Here is a 22,456-nt window from a genome sequence, read left to right on the forward strand (position 1 = left end):
ATATCTCTGTACATTAACCTCAGTTTCAGGTATAGAGATGTGATTTTTTTTCTGTGACAAGTGCTTTTGACCAGCCACAAGAACTTGTGGTCATCCGATGTTCAGTACTTCAGTACTTTGATTAGATTTAGAGTTACCTCTCATCTTTCTTCAAAGAAGGATTAATGGTTAACTCTAAATTCATAAATTATAAAATAAAAAAGAAAATTTTTAGTAATATAATAATATTTAATAACAGAACTTTTCATTATTTCACTTTTTCCTAGTACGTAGTAACCTTAACTTGAAATGGATCCAAAACGCAAAATGTTCTTGTATTTCTGGATCTTTGTAAAGCTTTTGGTCTTCTAAATCATGAACGGCTCCTTTAAAAATTACATTAATAGAAACTTTCTTTACTCTTCTGCATTGGTTTACTTCATATTTGACTGATAGATCAACAATAGTTGCACATGCTAAACACGTTATTCTGTTCTATACCATTTGTAATGAAACATTTGCTATATCCAATAATTGCCAACATATGAATTAGTCACTGTGAAAAGGTCCTTGGTATATTTTGTTGACGCAACTCCGTCTTGGTTTAATTGGTCATATCAATGATGATATCACAAATGTTAATACTGAAAGAATCAAGAAAAATCAGCATCAAAATCCAATAATTTTATTCAAAATGCATATATTCTTCCACATTTCAACAACTGTAGTAGCAACTTTTTCATTGAAGCTTGAATTATGTAAACGAACATAAAAATATAAAACCATCTTCTGAGTTATTCCAGAAAAACAACAAGTCATTATCAATTTAAGGAATGACTGTAATATTTTTTCTGTCTATGAAGAAAAAACACAAAAAATGTGGGCCACACTGAATAACCCGCGTAGCTTGTTATTCAAAAGTGTGCACCACATTTTTTATCCTCTTTCGAATAGACAGAAAACATATTACAGTAATTCTTTATAATTAATTCTAAATTCCATTTTTAAGAAGTAAATCATGAAAAAACGTTAATGACGTCACGGTCACATGACACAATTATGTCATGAGCTGATAAACAAAAAACTTTCTGCTAATCAGAAGACGTGTTGCATCCAAAATTAAATTATATATATATATACAAAAAATTGATAAGCTTCTTAAAAATCGTTATAATTGTGCCTACAATAACAAACAACCATACAATACTGGACCTGCATCATCAAATAATTTCATTGTTCTTTTAAATTTTAATCAAATACAGAATTAAACAAATCAAGCTAAATTTTCTGTGAAAATTAAAAATTCAAGAATAAAATAGCCTTTGCATGTCATTATATTTCTATCAAATTAATTCCTATATTTGTTGGTTTTATGATTTCAAGAAAGTAACACGCACAAGCGCAGGTACAAAATGTATAAAGAACACTTATAAATAAAACCAAAAAAACTACATCATCACAATTAATTTAATAGATTGACAGGTTGTCAAAAAAAACGTGGATGATTTTTCTGAAATTGAGTTTGACAGATAACAATACTGCCAAAAGGAAAAAGGGCATTCAGATAACTGTTCTGCCAAAAGGAAAAAGGACAGGTAACTCTGCTGCCCACAGGAAAAGACCAGATAACACTACTGCCCAAAAGGAAAAAAGGACAGATAACTCTACTGCCAAAAGGAAAAAGGACAGATGACACTACTGCCAAAAGAAAAAAGACCAGATAACACTACTGCCCAAAGGAAAAAGGACAGATAACTCTGCTGCCCACAGGAAAAGACCAGATAACACTACTGCCCAAAAGAAAAAAAGGACAGATAACTCTACTGCCAAAAGGAAAAAGGACAGATGACACTACTGCCAAAAGGAAAAAGACCAAATAACACTTCTGCCGAAAAGAAAAAAGGACAGATAACGCTGCTGCCCACAGGAAAAGACCAGATAACACTACTGCCCAAAAGGAAAAAAGGACAGATAACTCTACTGCCAAAACGAAAAAGGACAGATGACACTACTGCCAAAAGGAAAAAGACCAAATAACACTACTGCCCAAAGGAAAAAGGACAGATAACACCACTGACAAAAGGACAGATAACTCTTCTGCCCAAAAGAAAAGAGGACAGATAACACTACTGCCAAAAAAGAAAAAAAGACAGTTACACTACTGCCAAAAGGACAGATAACTCTACTGCCCAAAAGAAAAGAGGACAGATAACACTACTACCAAAAGAACAGATAACACTACTGCCAAAAGGACAGAAAATTCTACTGCCCAAAAGAAAAGAGGACAGATAACACTACTGCCAAAAGGACAGATAATACTAATGCCATAAGAAAAGAGGACAGATAACACTACTGCAAAAAAAGAAAAAAACACAGATAACACAACTGGCAAAAAAAAAGGACAGATAACACTACTGCCCAAAGGAAAAAGGACAGATAACACTACTGCCCAAAGGAAAAAGGACGAATAACACTGCTGTCAAGAAAGAAAAAAAGACAGATAACACTACTGCCCAAAAGAAAAGAGGACAGATAACACTACTGCCCAAAGGAAAAAGGACGAATAACACTACTGCAAAAAGGACAGATAACTCTACTGCCCAAAAGGAAAAAAGACAGATAACACTACTGCCCAAAAGGAAAAAAGGACAGATAACTCTACTGCCAAAAGGAAAAAGGACAGATGACACTATTGCCCAAAGGAAAAAGACCAGATAACACTTCTGCCCAAAGGAAAAAGGACAGATAACACTACTGCCCAAAAGGAAAAAGGACGGATAACACAACTGCCAAAAGGACAGATAACTCTACTGCCAAAAAGAAAGAGGACAGATAACACTAGTGCCAAAAGGACAGATAATACTACTGCCCAAAAGAAAAGAGGACAAATAACACTACTGCCAAAAGGATAGATAATACTACTGCCCCAAAAAAAATAGGACAGATAACACTACTGCCAAAATAGAAAAAAAGACAGATAACACTAGTGCCCAAAGGAAAAAGGACAGATAACACTACTGCCAAAAGGACAGATAACTCTACTGCCCAAAAGAAAAGAGGACAGATAACACTATTGCCAAAAGGACAGATAACACTACTGCCCAAAAGGAAAAAGGACGGATAACACTACTGCCAAAAGGACAGATAACTCTACTGCCCAAAAGAATAGAGGACAGGTAACACTACTGCCAACAGGACAGATAATACTACTGCCCAAAAGAAAAGAGGACAGATAACACTATTGCCAAAAAAGAAAAAAAAAGATAGATAACACAACTGCCAAAAGGAAAAAGGACAGATAACACTACTGCCCAAAGGAAAAAGGACAGATAACTCAACTGCCAAAAAGGAAAAAAGACAGATAACACTTCTGCCAAAAGAAAAAGGACAGATAATACTACTGCCAAAAGAAAAAAAAGGATATATAACACTACTGCCGAAAAGGAAAAGGACAGATAACATTACTGCCAAAAGAAAAAAAGGATAGATATCACTATTGTCCAAAGGAAAAAGGACAGATAACATTACTGCCAAAAGAAAAAAAGGATAGATATCACTATTGTCCAAAGGAAAAAGGACAGATAACACTTCTGCACAAAGGAAAAGGGAAAACACTTTTTTTCAGAGAAATAACGACAGATGAAACTTTTGCCAAAAAGAAAAAGGACAGATGACACTCTTACCTGAAGGAAAAAGGACAAATATCACTACTGCCAAAAAGAAAAAGATCAGATTACTCTACTGCCAAAAGGAAAAAGGGACAGATAACGCTTCTGCCCAAAAGGAAAAAGGACAGATAACCCTACTACCAAAAGGAAAAGGGCAGATAACACTACTGCCAAAAGGAAAAAGCACAAATAACACTTCTGCTCAGAGGAAAAGGGAAAACATTTTTCCAGAGAAATAAGGACAGATGACACTTTTTCAAGAGTAAAAGGGACAAATATTACTACTGCCAAATGGAAAAAAGTTCAGATTACTCTACTACCAAAAGGAAAAAAAGACAGCTGACACTTCTGCCCAAAGGAAAAAGGACAAATAACACTTTTGCCAAAAGGAATAAGGACAGATAAAACTAGCGCCCGAAGGAAAAAATACAGATAACACTTCTGTCCAAAGGAAAAAGTACAGATAACACTACTGCCCAATGGAAAAGTATGGATGACACTAACGCACGAAGGAAAAAGAACAGATTATTCTATTGTCAAAATGAAAAAAAAAAAACAGATAAACACTGCAACAAAATCTTTGAATATTGTTTTTATCGGTACTAACATTAACTTTGTTATTAGTTAATTAAAAAATACCTTAATGTGTATACTTATACATTTATAAACACTTACGGTCCTACATACAGTCGATACTTATATTTTTGCATTGTACATGTTTTTCTTGCCCAGTTTATAATATATTTACACTAAATCCACTGGATGTGTACTGATTGATATATTAGCATGGGGAAGCATAATTTATTTATTACTTTTGTACTAGCTTTCAATAATTGCGAGTACTCTTAGATCTGTACTTTGTGTCTTAAGTGTTTTTGATAGTTTTTTTTTTGTGTTTCGTAACTCGACCACATTGTTTATGTGCTTGTCATAAGTCAGGAGCCTTTTATTCAGTGGTTGTTGTTGGTTGCTGTTTATCATATACGTTTTTCTTTTATTGTTTGATACATAAATCAGGCCATTGGTTTTCTGGTATGAATTGTGTTACGTTTGGTCATGTGGGCATATAAGCTTATTATACGGTATAGGTTTTGCTCTATGTTGAAGGCTTTACGGTGAACTATAGTTGTTTACATCTACGTTGTTGAGTCTCAGATGGATAGTTGTCTCATTGGTAATCTTAACACATCTTCTTACCCATTGTACAAATACGAAATACTATACATTTCTGACTTGAGCCATTTATTCATTTATTTATTTTTATTTCAAATCAAATCATAGTCAAATATACATACTTAAAAATATAAATACGATGAATAGCTGTACAGTTTAAAACACAGAATATATTGTCTATTTCTTCGCTGCTAACGTTTTAGTGTCTTCTGGGATAAACATCATATTGTCTTAGCATCAACAAGTGTAATTAGATAAACATTGACTCATTGTAAAATATTTCAATTCCTGTCAATTTGTGAAGTTTATCAATTAAAAAAAATAATAATTTCGGATCGAAAGTGAAATGTTTTAATGGTTTATTTAGCTCTTTAATATAGGAGAAAACAATTTTAGCTTGTTCCTGGCATCCACAAATTGATAAAGCTACAACTAAACATTCGCTGGTGTCAGCGATGGAATAATCATTAGAGTTAAAATGTTCATCTTGACAGGCTGCCCTAATATCAAGTAATACTTGTGTACTCGTATGATGTATGGAACTTTTATTTAAACGATATAAACATAAGAAACGTAGAAAATATAAATACACATTAGAACATATATAGGATTGAGTTGTATTCTGTACTTTGAGTTCTTGTGGATTAACTTTCGAGTTTAAATAAAAAGATATTTCATCTATGACATGACGCCTGTAGACATTTAACCTATTCCACACACCGGAGAAGATCCCTTCTTTTTCAATATCGTCAAGATTGCTGCTATAAAGTTTTATCGAATTCAGAAACAATTTATTATCCGAACAATTGACAGAAGCATGTAAAATATGTTGCCGGTTCTGAGATTTAAATTAAATTAATGTCTTGCACTTAAAGTATAACTTCTTCATGATTTTGAACATACTTCATACTGCGCAAGCGCAATCAAGAACAAGGAAGTAAAGTCCCAATATTTTTCTAATTCATACACTTATCTTTTCTTAAAGTACTTTCTTTGCTAAGTAGCAATACTTACTCTTACATAATAATTCATCAACCGGAAGTCTAGACTAATCCGCTACTTGTCTCTTACATAATAAATCATCAACCGGAAGTCTAGACTAATCCGCTACTTGTCTCTTACATAATAAACCATCAACTCATACCACACCGGAAATCGGAATAAATCTGCTACTTGCCTCTTTTTGTGTTTCTATATGTATGGCAACCTTTACTTGGTTCAATGTTTTGCTGTAATCTGCACAGGACATTTGCATATACAATTTATAAATTTTAATATAAAAAAATTAGGCTTGTCAGCCGCTAGGACTCAAGTGTGTTGCTTTAAACTGTTATTTATCATACCGCAAAAAAAAAAAACCGTCCGAACTAATTTCAAATCTATATTATCACAAAAATTACCATGTTGAATAATTATAGGCTCGCCTTTATCATATGCATATTTCTGACTTAAACTGTAAACTATTTAACGAATACTGATAGGGTATCGTATACAATGGTCTATCAAAGTTTGCAAAACACATTTTATTTAAATCTTGTGTCAGAAGGTTGATTACATTTAAAGATTACTCTTTGTGGTTAACCTTACCTTGTTTAGTTACATTACTAGATAAAGTCATACTTGATGTATCTTTGGATAACGAAACATCTTTATATTGTCTGAACAGTGTTGGTTGTCTTTCTGGGAATCGTACCACATTACCACAGATTAACTTCACTTATTGATTGTATTTCAGTGTTTTGTCTTTCTTATGGATCATTAGCCTTTATTGTTAAAATGAATAGACCATTTTCATATTTCCAACTTCTGAATCCGGATTTTTTTTTTCGACAGGTATCCTTCTCTGTGGTAGGACATCCTGGTACTCGGTCAAGCAAAAGCAACGTAAATAAGTAAATTCAAGATTTTAATCGGTAAAATTTTGAGGGAAAGTGAACTGATTAATGACTAAATCATCGGAAAACAGTAAACTTTCCCCCAAATTGCATCGATTATATATTTGATGTTACTTCTTTTGGTTGCTCGTAATTGACCGAGTACCAGGATGTCCTACATGTACCACAGAGTAGGTAACCTGTCGAAATATTATAGAACCCGGAGTCAAAAGTCGGTTATATGAAATGGTCTATTGCAAATGTACCATTCTTCGAAAAACGGTTTGACTCTAGATTTACTTTTTCATACTCATTTAATGGTTAATTTATTTTCAATTCCTTACTTTCACTTGTCATACGTAACATGACGGGGGATACTAGTGGGAAATAATCTGATTACCCTTCCGGAGCAAATTACCCCAGTTTGCAATGGTTTTAGTGTTTTAAGTAAATTTTCTGTGAAGTGTTTTGTAGACTGTTCTTGATCTTTACGTAGTTTGTTTTGGACATGATATGGCCATAATTGAACTTGACCTTGGATTCGCATAGCGATTGGGTTAACGTTATAGCAGTGATTGAACTTGAATTAGGATTTATATGGCGGTTGAGTTAATTTTAAAGAAATGATTGCACTTGAATTAAGATTCGCATGGCGATTAAATTAACGTGATAGCAGTGCTTGAACTTGAAAAAGATTCGCATGTTGGTTGAGTTAACGTGATAACAATGATCGAACTTGAATTAGGATTCACATGGCTTATAAGTGAACTTCATAACAGTGATTGAACTGAATTTGGATTCGCATGGCTTATGAGTTTACGTGATAGTAGTGATTGAACTTGAATTAAGATTCGCATGGCGGTTGCATTAACGTGATAGCAGTGATTGGTTGAGTTAACGTGATAGCCGTGATTGAACATGAATTATGATTCGCATGGCGGTTAAGTGAATTTTATAGCAATGACTGAACTTGAATTTAGATTCGCTTGGCGGTTGAATTAACGTGATAGCAGTGCTTGAACTTGATTATGATTTGCATGTCAGTTGAGCTAACGTGATAACAGTGAATAATCTTGAATTAGTATGATTCGCTTTGCGATTGAGTGAACTTTATAGCAATGATTGAACTTGAATTTGGATTCGCATGGCTTATAAGTTTACGTGATAGCAGTTATTGAACTTGAATTAGAATTCGCATGGCAGTTGTGTTACCTTGATAGCAGTGATTGGTTGAGTTAACGTGATAGCCGTGATTGGACTTGAATTATGATTCACATGGCGGTTGAGTGAATTTCATAGCAATAATTGAGCTTGAATTAAGATTCGCATGGCGGTTGAATTAACGTGATAGCAGTGCTAAAATTTGAATAAGATTTGCATGTTGGTTGAGTTAACGTGATAACAGTGATATAACTTGAATTTGGATTCGCAAATTTGGATTCGCATGGCTTATGAGTTAACGTGATAGCAGTTATTGAACTTGAACTAGGTTTCGCATGCCCAGTAAACAATCCAACGTTGACATTACGTTGTGACAACGTAATACTATCGTTGTGACAACGTAGTAAAATTACGTTGGTACAACGTAATTTTGTGGACTCCAAGGCACGTGCTGACAACCATCCACACAACGTTGGTACAACGTAATTTGTGACGTAATTTATTACCATCATAAGACGTTGTCACAACGTCGCAACACAACTGTAAATGTCCCTTGTCCTCATTTGATTGATAGGAGCAATAAAATTCCATTGAAGAAGTAAACAAGGTCTATATTTTATTCTTTTGACCAGTTTTTTAAGTTGTAAATTTGTCTATGTAGGAAAGATGGACACAATGTCGATATGTACTCTTATTTCCAAACTGCCAGCTGTGTATAATATAGTCACAAAAGTTTTTTTTTACCTTTTTGCCAGGTTTCAATGTCAAATGTATAAATATATCGTTTTCCCAAAAACTTTGCATTATGTTTTACATTAAACCTGTAGTTTTGTCCAATTCATGTTTCACACAGTTGTTTAAGGTTAAAGTCTTAGTTTTTAACTTTTGCAATACTGAAGTACAAGATTAACACATTTCGATTTAACAAAAACAACTTTCCTTTAAAATATTTAACACATAATACTATTCGAAAAAGGAGATTTTGTATGATGGCCAACGAGACAACCCTCTATCCTAAAATCAAATATTGATGATGTTAGCAATTATAGGTAACTGTACAGCCTTCAACATGACATCTTGGTACATGCTGCAACTTCTGAATGTTTAGGGTTTCAGTGTTCTAGAATATAGATTTCACTATGATGGTGGAAATTCTAGAATGTAGATTTCACTTAAACGAAGGAAAACATTTTCTAATGAATTATTCAGAAATACAACAAACTACCACATATACCTTAATATTTACTGTAGATTCATTCAGCTGGATTCACTACACAATGACAAGCTAGGAAAAAAGTTTGGAAAAAGGCCCAAAAGCTGACTTTCTAATTTACAAATATATATTCTACACAACTTATACACTTCTAAAAATATCCCAAATGAAGAAACTACCTGAAATACAATCAAACTAACTATTGCTTTTTTCCATTGACCAACTAGAGATAGACCTATCCAAAAGTTAAGACTTCTTTTTTTTTGGCTTCATGAACCAATAAAAAAATAATAATATGTTTCTGAATTTTTTTATTTTTATTCCAAATTTTAGTCTTGTGTTGGTTGTATACATGTCATTCCAAATTTTGGTTTTCTACCCTCTGATCAGCTGGTCTTGTGTTGGTTTCAGGTCTCTGAAAAAAAAAAATCATAAATTATAAAATACAAAAAAAAAAATGATCCCAACCTATGAATTACAGCAGTTCTTAAAAAATATCCTGTGTGTAAACATAATTAATATTTTTTCTATTGCTGGTCGTATAATAAATCTTGCAGATTCATAATTATGTTGTGCTGTTACTGAGTCAGCAAGGCTGTAGTGCATGTCCAAATAAACTGAGGCAAAAAAATATTTGAGCCGAGCGAAGTGAGGCGAAAATTTTTGTTAGGGGGGGTACGGGTGCCTGAAACGGGAGAAGCTTATTTCAGCATTACCATGGGAGAGGTCTATGTATTTATAATAAAAAACAAAAAAAATATAACAGAAATGCGTTTTTTTTTATTAGCTAGCCTTGTAAGTAACAAAACAAGTTTCAATATTAAAGTTAATGATTCCATAGAAAAGGCGCTTCATGATTTTGTTTAAATTAATTATAAATAATTATTATATTTTTGGTCAATGAATTATTTTATCGATTAGCATTTGTTGTTCAGTGAGTTGATCATAGTGTAAACATTAGTAACTATAGCGTTATCGATTCAAAAATAAACCAAGGATGTAATAAGTCAGCATACTTATAGGGGGTGTTTATACTCATGAGTTACCTTTTTCTGCTTTTTTTCTCTTAAAAGAACCCATCTTCAACCAGTTTTGTAACGACATTAAGATTTGTGTTTCAATTTTTTTTATTTTGATTTGTATTCGGAACACTTATTTTTTACCTTCACCGCTATGGTAAAAGCTACAATCGCTGCTGCAGATTGGACACACTGTATGTAGTGTGCCGGTAGATAATTTGAAACTCGAAACTCGCATATTGATAATGTAAAATACATAATTGAAAAAAAAAATGACACTTCTAAAGTTTGGTCGTCGTTTCAAAAGTGAGGCATTTGCCTCAGTTGCCTCCATTACGCTACGGCCCTGGTCAGAGATGTTTGTATCTTTGCCAATTATACACATTTTGATAATGTATGTTAGAAATTTTAACATAATTTCAACTGTATATAATGATTTATAACTTTTGGTTAACCTTTGTTCTTATTTAAAAAATAAATTTGTTGTTAAATTGAACATGTGTTAATGAAATTATGGCTGTTCCAGGGACGACCATTTTTTAACCCCCAGCACCGACAGAATTAATAAACTGCTTCGCTGTGCGCAGCTGGATACGCCCGCAAAGGTCCAACCATGAACAGTTGGGGCAAAAATGGACACAATATTCAAGCTTGATACAGGTCTGAATTTGGATTGAAATTAAATATTTGACATATTATAGGTTTCTGAATAAATGTAGTCAAAGAACTTGAAATTGGTTATATGAATTGAATTTATATTCAATTAATATAAAGATTTCTTGCTGTTGTGCAATACACTGTGCTGTTGTGCAATACTTAGTAAATCTGTTGTCAGACTATAAACAAATTAAGTTCAATTAATTCTCAATGTCATATTAGAAATTATGAAAATCAAAAGGGAGCTTACATCAATAGATATAAACAATTCACCAAAGTTTCATGAGAATTGCTGACAGCATTTTTGAGTTATTGTCCGAAACTGGAAAATCCCCCCTTTTTTAATGAATAAAACCCCATAACTCAGAAATGTAAAATGTAAAATTTATAAAATTGTAAAGGGAGCTTACATCAATAGATATAAACAATTCACCAAAGTTTCATAAGAACTGCTGAAAGCATTTTTGAGTTTTGTCCGAAAACTGGAAAACCCCCCTTTTTTATGAATAAAACCCTGTAACTCAGAAACGTAAAATCTAAAATTTATAAAAATCAAAAGGGAGCTCATGTCAATAGATATAAACAATTCACCACAATTTCTTGCAAGTTGGTGAAAGCATTCTTGAGTTATTTTCCGAAAACTGGAAAATCCCCCTTTTTTTAATGAATAAAACCCCATAACTCGGAAACGTAAAATCTAAAATTCATAGAAAAACGAAAGGGAGCTCACGTCAATAGAATTAAACAATTCACCAAAGTTTTATGCAAATTGGTTAAAACGGTTTTGAGTTAATGTCCAACATGTTGATGACGGACGGACAGACGGACAACAGTATACCATAATACGTCCTGTAAACGGGTGTATAAAAATAAATAAGAACAACACTCCCTTTGCATTTTGGTATTTCAAATACAACCACCCCCACATAAAATTTAAAAAAAAGAGCCTTCCCTGGGGGGACATAGTATTTTCTGGAACAACCAGTAGTTATTCTACAAATAATAATGAATCCAAATATAAAAAGGAAGTTTGGTTTCTCAATATGGTTATTTATCAATTAAATTTAGATATTCATAGGATTTTACCTTAATACATTTAGAATTTACAGCAATACAGCAAGACCTTATATCATATGCCAATGAACGCAATCTATAAAATCAACAAATTATAATTTGATAAATAAAATTAATAAAAGAAGCATGTGTCTATGAGCCACAAATTATGTTATTAAAGGAGATAACTAAAGAACAGTAAACAGATGCTCTTCAAATTCAAACTCTGCGTTTTATGATAATAAGCATTGTGTATAAATTTCATAACATGTCGTTCAGGCAAACTAAAGTTAGAGAACAGAAACCAATTTTGAGTTCAATGTATGTACGTACAGAACAAGAGTAAAACTATATCACTCAGTGAAGGAGGGCATAAAAAGAGCTGATCAACTGATGTTTACCTTTTTATATCTTGGTCCATCTTTATGAGCTGGTGCATGCTTAAGTGTTACTGCAATGCATTCTTCAACCTCAGACACATTGGATCTGTGGATTTTTATACAAGACTCTGGAAAAATAATTATAAATACATTCAATTATCTTCTATATTCCTCCGTCTGTTTACATGAGTGTCAGTCCAACAAATCTTTGGGAGAACTAGGTAAGTGACAAATTTACATGCATTCCAAAATTCATAAGTTTTATGATTGATTACGACATTGTTTCTGATCACATATTTAGTGAGAGTTGAATACAGCTCGTCATTGATAAACATTTAGATTTCATACCATAAATTGAACAGCAAAAAAGACGTCCCTATATACTGGTTTTTCTAACACCAGTAAACTTGGTTTTACCCTCAAAACAGGAAAATTTTACCCAACTTTTCCCGACTGGATCCTAGTCTAAATAATTATGACGTCTTGGAAGGCTATTTTAATTTTTTTCTGTGACGCCTATCTACGACGACCTAGTGCCAAATAATTATGACGTCTTGGAAGGCTATTTTAATTTTTTTTTTGTGTTTTTGTGACGCCTATCTACGACGATCTAGTCCCAAATGATTATGACGTCTTGGAAGGGTATTTTAATTTTTCTGTGACACCTATCTACGACAGCCGTTATTGGCACAAATGTTTATTCCCATGCATGTCAGACCCTGTGATACATTGATTGATTGTTGGTTGCTTAACGTCCAGTGGCAAATGTTTCATGCATGTTCAGGACGACCACCACTGATACATGTAGTATTATCATTAATAGGCCGAGTTTGTAATGTGCCGAGTTTGTAATGGGCTGAGTTTGTAATGTGCCGAGATGTCTAGCTTCGCATTTGTGACATTGATAAGACTTTTATGCTTCCAACATTATCAAAAAATAACAGTGCAAAAGACACTTGCAGCCTTAATATATAGGGATAGTAGCTCTTGGCATGGATAGAAAACAAGTGCCTGTGGCTGTGCTGTGCACTCCCCTTTTTTTTACTTTCTACAGTTAATTTCATACATCTTAAAAAACAACACAAGTTAATCGAGCAATTTGAAAAATGGATTCAAATAACACAAATGTTGGCTAAAATATTTTGTATCAGTGCAATATATTGACAGTAAAAAAAGAAGTATCATATTTCAACACGGTCACGGACAACAGACTTGAAAGAGGCGCCCAACACGGCAACAGATGTTTTATTTTCTTCAATCATACTTGTTTTTATCATGGAGAAACTTTTTGGCGTAATGTGCAATTATTATATTACCTTTTTCTTTGTTCTGGAATCTGGATCGAGCTAAATTTCACTGCAAGTTTGGTTATCACTGTTTTTAAAAATCAAGCGTTGAAAGTGCGCATGCTCAGACTTTTCATAGTATGCAGCGGTAAAACCCGAGTACTGCTGAACGTTCCACTATTTATAACCAATCGTAAAAAAACGATAAATGATGACAAAACTTTAATGATATATTAGGGACCGGTCAAAATTTCTTGATGCATGGGACCGGTGCAAACTGTAATGGGACAATAATTGCAGTGTTTACAGGAATGGGACTCAATGTTTTTTCATTATTGGCAAGCATGGGACATGAACTTTTTGAAACAATGTCTGTATATGAAAAAAAATTATTTGATAAATTTATAGCAAACAAAAATAACATCATGAACATCTAGCAATGTGAATTTAACAGTTACAATATACCGGTGCAAAACGCAGTAGGACACAAATTTTTTTAACTTAATTTCTGATAGGACTTCTACTTTTTTAGTTTTCAGCACTGATAGGACAGCAATATTGTTATGGCATATGTATGAATGTAGAAAATAGTCTATACAAATTTAACTACAACAAAATAAACAAGATTAATTGAGGAATAAACAAGTAACATATGGTGTAAATCAGTCCATCTAACTAAATTAAATATAGATCTATCAAAATTCCAATTTTTCTTGGTAGTTTGGTTCATTGCTGTGAAATTAAAGAAATTAATAGGTAAAAAAAAAATTTGATGAAATTCAGATAGTCATCTTTAATTATTTTTATAACTTTTTTCAAATCAACTTGGATTTTCATCAAACTATACAGCTATCTCAGTTATATACTGATCTTACTGAATCCCAGGTCGTTATGTAGTTAGGGGTATTGCTGTCAAATTTAAGGATTAAATTAATATAGTTCAAAAAAGCTAGAATTTGCAGTTCAGACTAAATTTTGTATAACTATTTCAAAGCAACTTGAATTTTCATCCAAATCTACAGCTATCTTTATTATATTTTGATCATACAAAAAAACAGGTTATTTGGTAATTTTGTTTATTGCTGTCAAATTTAAATATTTAAATTATAGGTTTCTATCTGAATTTTGTCAAAACTGAAAATTTTAGCCATTTTTTACCTATTAACTAAGTCCTTAAATTTGACACAATACACCAAAACACAAAACAACCTGGTATTTTGTAAGATAAATATATAATAAAGATAGCTGAAAAGTTTGATGAAAATCCAAGCTGATTTGAAAAAGTTATAAAATTTTAAAAATGACACCTTTGTTTTGTTAAAACAAGAATTTAATATAATCATGATAATAGAACTTTCATAACAATCCTTGATAACCTTTTAAAAAAGGAAATGTGTTCCAAAGTTACAGTAAAAATTTATTTTAATCAAATTTAAATAAATTTTTGTCAGATTTAAAGACATGGCATACAAGAGGCACTTTAATAAGGTTTAATTACATCAGTACATGTGTGTTTTAAAGGTAAAAAGAAAGCCCTACTTTTCTTAAACTCGTGTATTACTTATCGAATGTAGGACAGAAAGTCACAGGACAAAAAGTCACAGACAAAAAGCCACAGGACAAAAAGTCACAATTCAGTTTTGAGATTATTTTTCTTTTACAAGAAAACACTTATTTAAAAAAAAAAATTTTTGTACTTTTCTTGAACTTTAGTATATAAAGCAACTTTGTAAACAAAATTTATATAAAAAAAAGTATTTATAATGATCAAATAATTGTTATGAAAACAAAATGTCAAAGTGGGTTGGTACTTAAACGGCTTCATGGTGCCAAAAAATATATCTTTTGCATGATTAAAATTTAATAAATCTTTATTTATCAAGTCTAATGAACAATTTCCTCAACTGTAAAATAAATATATGCAATAAAAAGTAAATATTTAAAGATCTTTCTCTAAAATATTCAAACAAGTGTATACATATTATTTGTGACTTTTTGTCCTATCAAATTTGTGACTTTTTGTCCTATCAAATTTGAGACTTTTTGTCCTGTGACTTTCTGTCCGTTTACCTGCTTATCTAGTGAATTCAAAAGGCCTTGCGATTTAAGTTTAACAGGACGTTTGCAATTTTGAATGAATGTTATTTAGAATTTAATACTCTCTGGGAGGTGTATGTGATCTTTTTGCCCCAAGCAGGAGGTATTGCTTTATACTTCACCACTTTAATCAGAAGGACAATTTTAATAATTTCTTTAATGTTTGATCCCTTTTTGATATATTCATATAATATATATCAACATGTCGAGACAATGCCGTGACTAGTCAAGTAAAATGTGAGCACAAAATCTGGTCTTTTCAGACTCTGGGCAGTTTGAAGTGTAGATAATGAACAAATCCAAAGTGATGAAGAAGATGACCTTGTAATAAGAGCCTATGACAGTTCTGACAGTGATAATGACAATGATGATAATAATACTAAATGATGAATACAGTAGTAATAGACTTTTTTTGGTATATTCAGAGGGTAGGACATAGCTTTTTTTAAGGGAGAAATATGAATTGCACCGGTCCCAACCCCCCAATAAATATTGACCAGTCCCTTAAAGAACAGTGAAGGCAACAAAAAAAAACTTTGGAACAGAATAAACATGAAAAAATACTTTGATATAAAATTAAAAAAAATATGTAAAAATTTGATTAGATATTTTACATGTATAACTGTTTAACAAATGTAAAAAAAACGAATTCATGGATAGTGTTTCTGCACAAAAAAGCATGATTGTCAAATATAATTCTGTCCTCCCATAAAGCAGAATTTACCTACCCACTGTTAATTTAGAATAGTCAGATTCTAAATAAAGCTGCAATTTTTTTGAAAAAAATGTATTCTACCATACACTTCATACATGTTAATTGTTTAATATTGCATGTATCATTTATAGTCAATAATATATTGTCATCTGTGTTGGCAATAAAATATGCTTATGTATTGTTTTGTTTACTTTATAACAGCAATATAGATACAGTTCACACATAGTAGCATTATTTTTCAGCTATCCAAATACATTGTAGCATGAAATGTATCCACAACTTTGATCATGTTTTTTGTGCTTTAACATGGGACACACACTTTTTTACTAGGTAAAGTGCATGGGACAAGCATATTTTTATTCTGCCAGTAACCATGGGATCAAGAGAATTATTTCAGACAATTTTCTTTTTGCACCGGTCCCATGCATCAAGAAATTTTGACCAGTCCCTTAAACAATAAATATTCATACAAAATATATATATTAGAACAATAAAATTGGATTTGTAATAAGGGGACGAAGTCCCCTATTACAGTAGAAAAATCAATAAAAAAAAAAAAAAAAAAAAAAAAAATCGGGAAAATTTCCCGAAATTTTCATTGTACTAATGAACTCAAAATCGTTAACTTTTTTTTTGTAACTTTTTTTAATTCCCGCATTTGCGCAGAAATCTACTTCCTTCTTCCGGTCTCGTTTGTCATGAGACTTTGAGTGAAATATATATTTTCACTCCAGTAAAATATAGGAAGGAACACAATAACAATTTCATTTCTAATCATTCTTTGATATGAAAAAACGTTACCTGATGATAGCGTTTCTTTGTTTACATTGAATATGACGTCATAACTAAAATAACGTCACAACTAAAATCCCTAACAACAGAACCAAAATCGGAAACGTTACGGTATTTCCGTTTCTTTTTTAACAGATTTAGAACTTAAAATATGTTTGAATTAAAAAAAATAATTTATATAGACTTCGTCCCCTTTCACAGGTAATGCCTGCCTCATATTATTTTCTTGGACATTTTGGTGCAAATTATGTCTGTGCGGGAAAAAAGGGGGATATTTTGAAAATCGAAAAAATCGTGAATATATTCTAGTGAAGGTGAATGTTATATCCAGGAAGACTCATACCCACAAAATTCGTCCCATAAAACCAGATTTAAATGTGTCACTGGTATTCACAGGGTTTGTTCACTACGTTATTATAATGTTGATACGACGTAACAAAATGTTACGTCGGATTATGACAGTTATAAGCACGTTGTCACAACGTAATAAAATGTTACGTCCTGACAGGGTACTAAATTTACGTAAATTTGACGTAATTTTATAACGTCGTCTGTACGTCTGCATCCAACGTTGGATTTTTACGTTCCCACAACGTTGGTACGACGTAAACTCAAGACATGACGTTCAGCACTGGTTCTCCGTTAAAGCGCCCATTTTATGACGTTAATTTGTCCCACCGTTATAAAGCAAAACTAACGACTTCGAATTATATACCCGTAGCTTGTTATACTTATTTCTGAGATTTTTATATTTCTTTATTATCTATATTTTAAATTTTTACAAAGTTTAGTACATATTGCAACACGATAGTGATCGTACCGGCCGTCGAAATGTTTTCTTCGTAAACCTGTAATTTCCGTTAACGGATAAAAGATCAAGCAGGACAAAATATTCAGCACAACATAGAGTGTGATATGAGTTAAATTTGATTATAAGGTTACCATAAATAATTTTGTTTATAACAATGGTCATTTATTTCAAATCATATCAGTCTGAAAAACTAAGAAAAGTTGAAAACTGCAGAGATTTGTTAAGCATGTAATCTCCGTGGAATGGTCTATTCTAAACAAACACCAATTTTGAAAATAAATTCTACATCCAGCAGATCGATATCGGTGTCAACATTAAATTTTAGTACAACTTCTATCTTCAGATACACATATTATGCTTTATAAATGATGAAATCATCGAAATGTAACCTCCGTGGAATGTAATCTCCGTTGACGTTTTGGTAAAGAGTGCTTTCTATCACGTCCGCACTTTTATCGAGTATGGCATGCAAAATAAACATATTAGATAATTATCACGAATGGCGCATATATAAATTACAGACCAATAACATACATTTTAATTCAGGCGACATAAGAAGACACCATGTAACAATTCTTATTAATCAATTGTTTAAGTGTAACAGAGTTGCTTTTATCTCAGATCTAGAAAAAAAAACCCGAACCGGATTTATATCAATATTAATATATGCAAGTAAATAATTTAAACCCGTTTTCAATATTCAAGATATGAAACTTTTATTATTAATATAAGTTTGATACCGAATTTAATACGATGTAACAATTATGCAAGTAGCCAAAAAAATTGATCTGCCTAATGAGTTTTATATCATGTTGCACAGGGAGAGAAGCTTTTAATTACTTTCTTTCATTAAAATGAAGTTACGTCGGCTGAGAGGGCGTGGTATATATTGTCCGTTACATTTATTAAAAACATCATGTACAAATATTCTTTTCGAAAATAAATACAGTTAAATAGATCAAACAAAGCTATCCGTCACAATGATATATGACGGTCTGGATAAGGGGAGGGGTGTAAATTTCTGTATTTTGTAATTCTTTTGGCCATTTTTCTCTATTCAGTAAGAAATATGCTTATTCTGTAAAATTCTTGTGTTCAGTTCCTGCATATGAAATTAAATTTCCTGTTGTATCACAATTTTGACATGACAGATCTTCTTGTTCGTATCAACGACGTACGTATGACGACATTACCCCGTACACCCCTTTTTTTGGAATCTGTCACTGAACTGCACAAATGAGACCATTTATCAATTTTGATCAATATCTGATTAAAATTAAAGGGGGAGAAAAAAAAACTATTTTAATTTCTTCGTAATAATTTGGATATATGGGATAATAAACAGAGGTTAAGATGACATGAGGTATATTTGATCATAGTATATTTGGTTTGTGATATGAGGTACTAGTACTGAGAAGCAGAACATTCAGTTTTATAACAGAGACAGTACCGGTAGTTAACCGACATTAAGAGAAATCTGGAATCTGATAGAATAAAAATTCGATCTCCAGAACTAGATTTTATTCTTGATTACCCAACTGTCCAACAAAATATAAAAACATTTCCTATCAATCAATTGTTTTGGAGAATATTAAAATATAATTACATTACATGTATGTATGTTTCATTATAATACGTTATTTTGATTGGCTAAGAGCAATCTCGCGTCATTCTGAAATTAACCTTCATTTCAAAATGAAATGTAACATTCATGATGACACGAGCTTGCACAATAAAGTGCACAGGTAAATAAAAGAAAAACTTGATAGAAATCGTGTTTTGATGATCCAAGCAAAAAAATGTAATTATAAGTATTGATTGCTTCTTTTAGTAGTTTTTATAGGAGTGTAAAAGCGTTGACCGTACGCACATTTTTAAAACGAAGCGCTTACGCGCTTTATACAAAATGTACTTCGGTCAACGCTTTTACACTCCAATAAATTTACAAAAAGAAGCATTCAATTCTTAAATATTTAACATTTATTGGTACTAAAAAAAATATTATACCACTAAAAAATCTAAGACAATGTCATCCGTCCTCAAGCATCAATCTTCCAGCCCTAACCAATAAATTGTTGTTTGAATTTTAATGAGTTATGGATCTTACAAACATGAAACTGAAGACGTAGGAATTATGACAGCGTTCTGATTCTGCAATTCCTTTCAATTCCCTTCAATTGTCCATTTATAAATTTTGAAATTATAAAGAAACTAAGGTTTCAGCTCTATCGGGCAAAGTTAATCTTCGACTGATTTGGCTTTTTTTTTTTTTTTTTTTTTGTCCTTTTGGTCAGATAGCTCATCAACTCTTTCTGTTCTTTTACATCATTGGCCGAATATTCGGCGCTGGGCGTAAATGATGAAGATAAATTCAAAACACTATTGCAGAGCTTTTTGTTGTCAATGGTTATCCTGGTCTGACCTCTGTCACGAACTGTTTTATCAGTGGTGTAAAATGTAATCATTGTGACACAATGCAGGAGAAGGATGTAAGGTTAACTTTGTCTGCAATAGGATAGGAGACGAAATGATACGTTAACTCGTGCAAGATCGTGATTTTGTAGAAAAACACCGAGGATTATGAATGTATAGAATTTGCATCGCTAATTTCAATTACCAGTTCCGATTACGACCAGTTCAACATTTTATTCCAAATAATCTACTATTCTATTGTCAATTATCAATAATAAATTTGATATGCAGAAAACGCAAAGTTTCATTATTCTGTAAATCGTTTATTTCTGAAAAACAGTATTTTTTTTTACCTTATTCTTAATTTTTATACAATTATTTTTAAAAATACATTTTACCACCCCATTATTTTCTATTCCTTATTTGATTGCCTTTTTTTTTTTGGGGGGGGGGGGGGGGGGGGTCGGAGGAATTATTTCTATTCTATAAACCACCTCATATATCTTGGGTTATTTCAAATAAATATCTGATATTCAAGCGGAATAGGATGCATAATACTACTAGAATAAGAGTATCAACAAGGAGAAGCTGTTTAATTGGTCTTTTTTGGTGGTCTCTTTTAAAAATTTAAGTCGGTGAGATTAATATGCTACAACCAACCAACAAAGAGGGTTGCCTACTATGAATAAAAAATCTATGGAAAATGTTTTTATATTTTATATTTTGCTGATTGTTTTTTTGTCGTGTGTCTCTCGTCATGGTTTTGTTTATATATATTTTTATCGGTCATAAATCTGCATGAAATATTTGCCACTTTACGTTCAGAAAACAACAATCAATAAATCATATCTCCTCTAAAATTGCAGTATTATAATAACTTTAAACATTATCAAATAAGTGATTCGTTTAATCCTTTGGTCAGATGTAAACACGTCTCGTTACTCTTTTATTATTTCAAAATTTCCGATACAAAGAAAAAAGTATTATTGAATATCAAAGGAAGTAACCCATCAAAGATACAAGAATTGTGTTTCGTCTACATAGAAAATTCTTAGTTATTCAAACTATTAAAATCAAGGGATGAATGCATTATACGCCATTTTAGTGCAATTTCGAAACAGTTGATTTTATATATATATATGACCACATCGATGATAATTCATGGTAACACAGATTGGCAAACTAGATGATGATCATGATGATGAGAAGGAGGAGGAGGAGGAGGATTCAGCGGCGAATTATATGCATATTCGGGTCGAAAGCATGTTACGATATTAATATTAATCCTGCCTTGTACAAGACCGACATGCTGAGTACAAGCGTACAAGCGTACAAGTTCACAAGGAAACAGTCCACAGGAAGATGTAATACCGAAATTTATGTTGAAGAGATAAAGAAAAATGACAGACATAATATAAAGCAGACATGGCTGAATATTCCTTAATTTCAACTCACAAAAAAAACGCACATTAAAGTTTATGTGAATAAATAAAGATAACAAAACACCGTAAAAGAAATTATTTAAAGTTTTTAGCATTTTTGGTATTGAAAATCACGACGTCAAAGGAAATAAAATGACGTTAAATGTATTTTTTTGACATTTTTTTTATCTAAACTGTCTCGATCATTACAAATTAACGGTAGCATATTAAATGCTGAAATTTGTATGGTGGATAGAATATACTATGAGGATGTTCCATGTTCTTTATTTATAAGTTTTGCTGCAATTTATATTTTATCATTTTTTACTCTGACGTAAGGCGCTTTACCGGAGAACCAGTGTCAGACGACCATTAACCGACGTTGGGAGTACGTCGTGTGTTTGCTGGGTGGCGATTGAGTGAACTTTATAGCAATGATTGAACTTGAATTTGGATTGCACGGCTTATCAGTTAACGCGATAGAAATGATTGAACTTGAATTAGGATTCGCATGACGGTTGCGTTAACGTGATAGCAGTGCTTGAACTTAAATAAGATTCGCATGTCAGTTGAGTTAACGTATAGCAGTGATTGAACATAAAATAGGATTTGCATGGCGGTTGCGTTAACGTGATAGAAGTGATATAACTTTAATTATAATTCGCATGGTGGTTGCGTTAACGCGATAAAAGTGATTTAATTAACTTGATTTAGGATTCGCATGGCGGTTTAGTTAACTTCATAT

At 32.2% G+C, this 22,456-nt stretch overlaps 1 protein-coding gene and 1 long non-coding RNA gene across 2 annotated transcripts in view; both read right to left on the reverse strand.

Moving 5' to 3' along the window:
- Positions 1 to 228: 228 nt before the first annotated feature.
- Positions 229 to 22,456, reverse strand: part of LOC127720702 (uncharacterized) — a 29,993-nt gene continuing 7,765 nt past the window's right edge. The window contains exon 3 of the transcript XR_007990936.1: positions 229 to 623. The gene's annotated coding sequence lies outside the window, so the exon portion shown is untranslated. The remainder of the gene's footprint in view (positions 624 to 22,456) is intronic.
- LOC127720728 (uncharacterized) lies at positions 9,239 to 13,680 on the reverse strand. The gene is made up of 3 exons (XR_007990963.1): positions 13,494 to 13,680; positions 12,199 to 12,305; positions 9,239 to 9,483 (listed from the first exon to the last, which is right to left on the reverse strand). It is a non-coding gene; the product is annotated as an uncharacterized LOC127720728 (long non-coding RNA).

The sequence above is a fragment of the Mytilus californianus genome, unplaced genomic scaffold (assembly GCF_021869535.1).
Source record: "Mytilus californianus isolate M0D057914Y unplaced genomic scaffold, xbMytCali1.0.p SCAF_11, whole genome shotgun sequence".
NCBI classification, from domain to species: domain Eukaryota; kingdom Metazoa; phylum Mollusca; class Bivalvia; order Mytilida; family Mytilidae; genus Mytilus; species Mytilus californianus.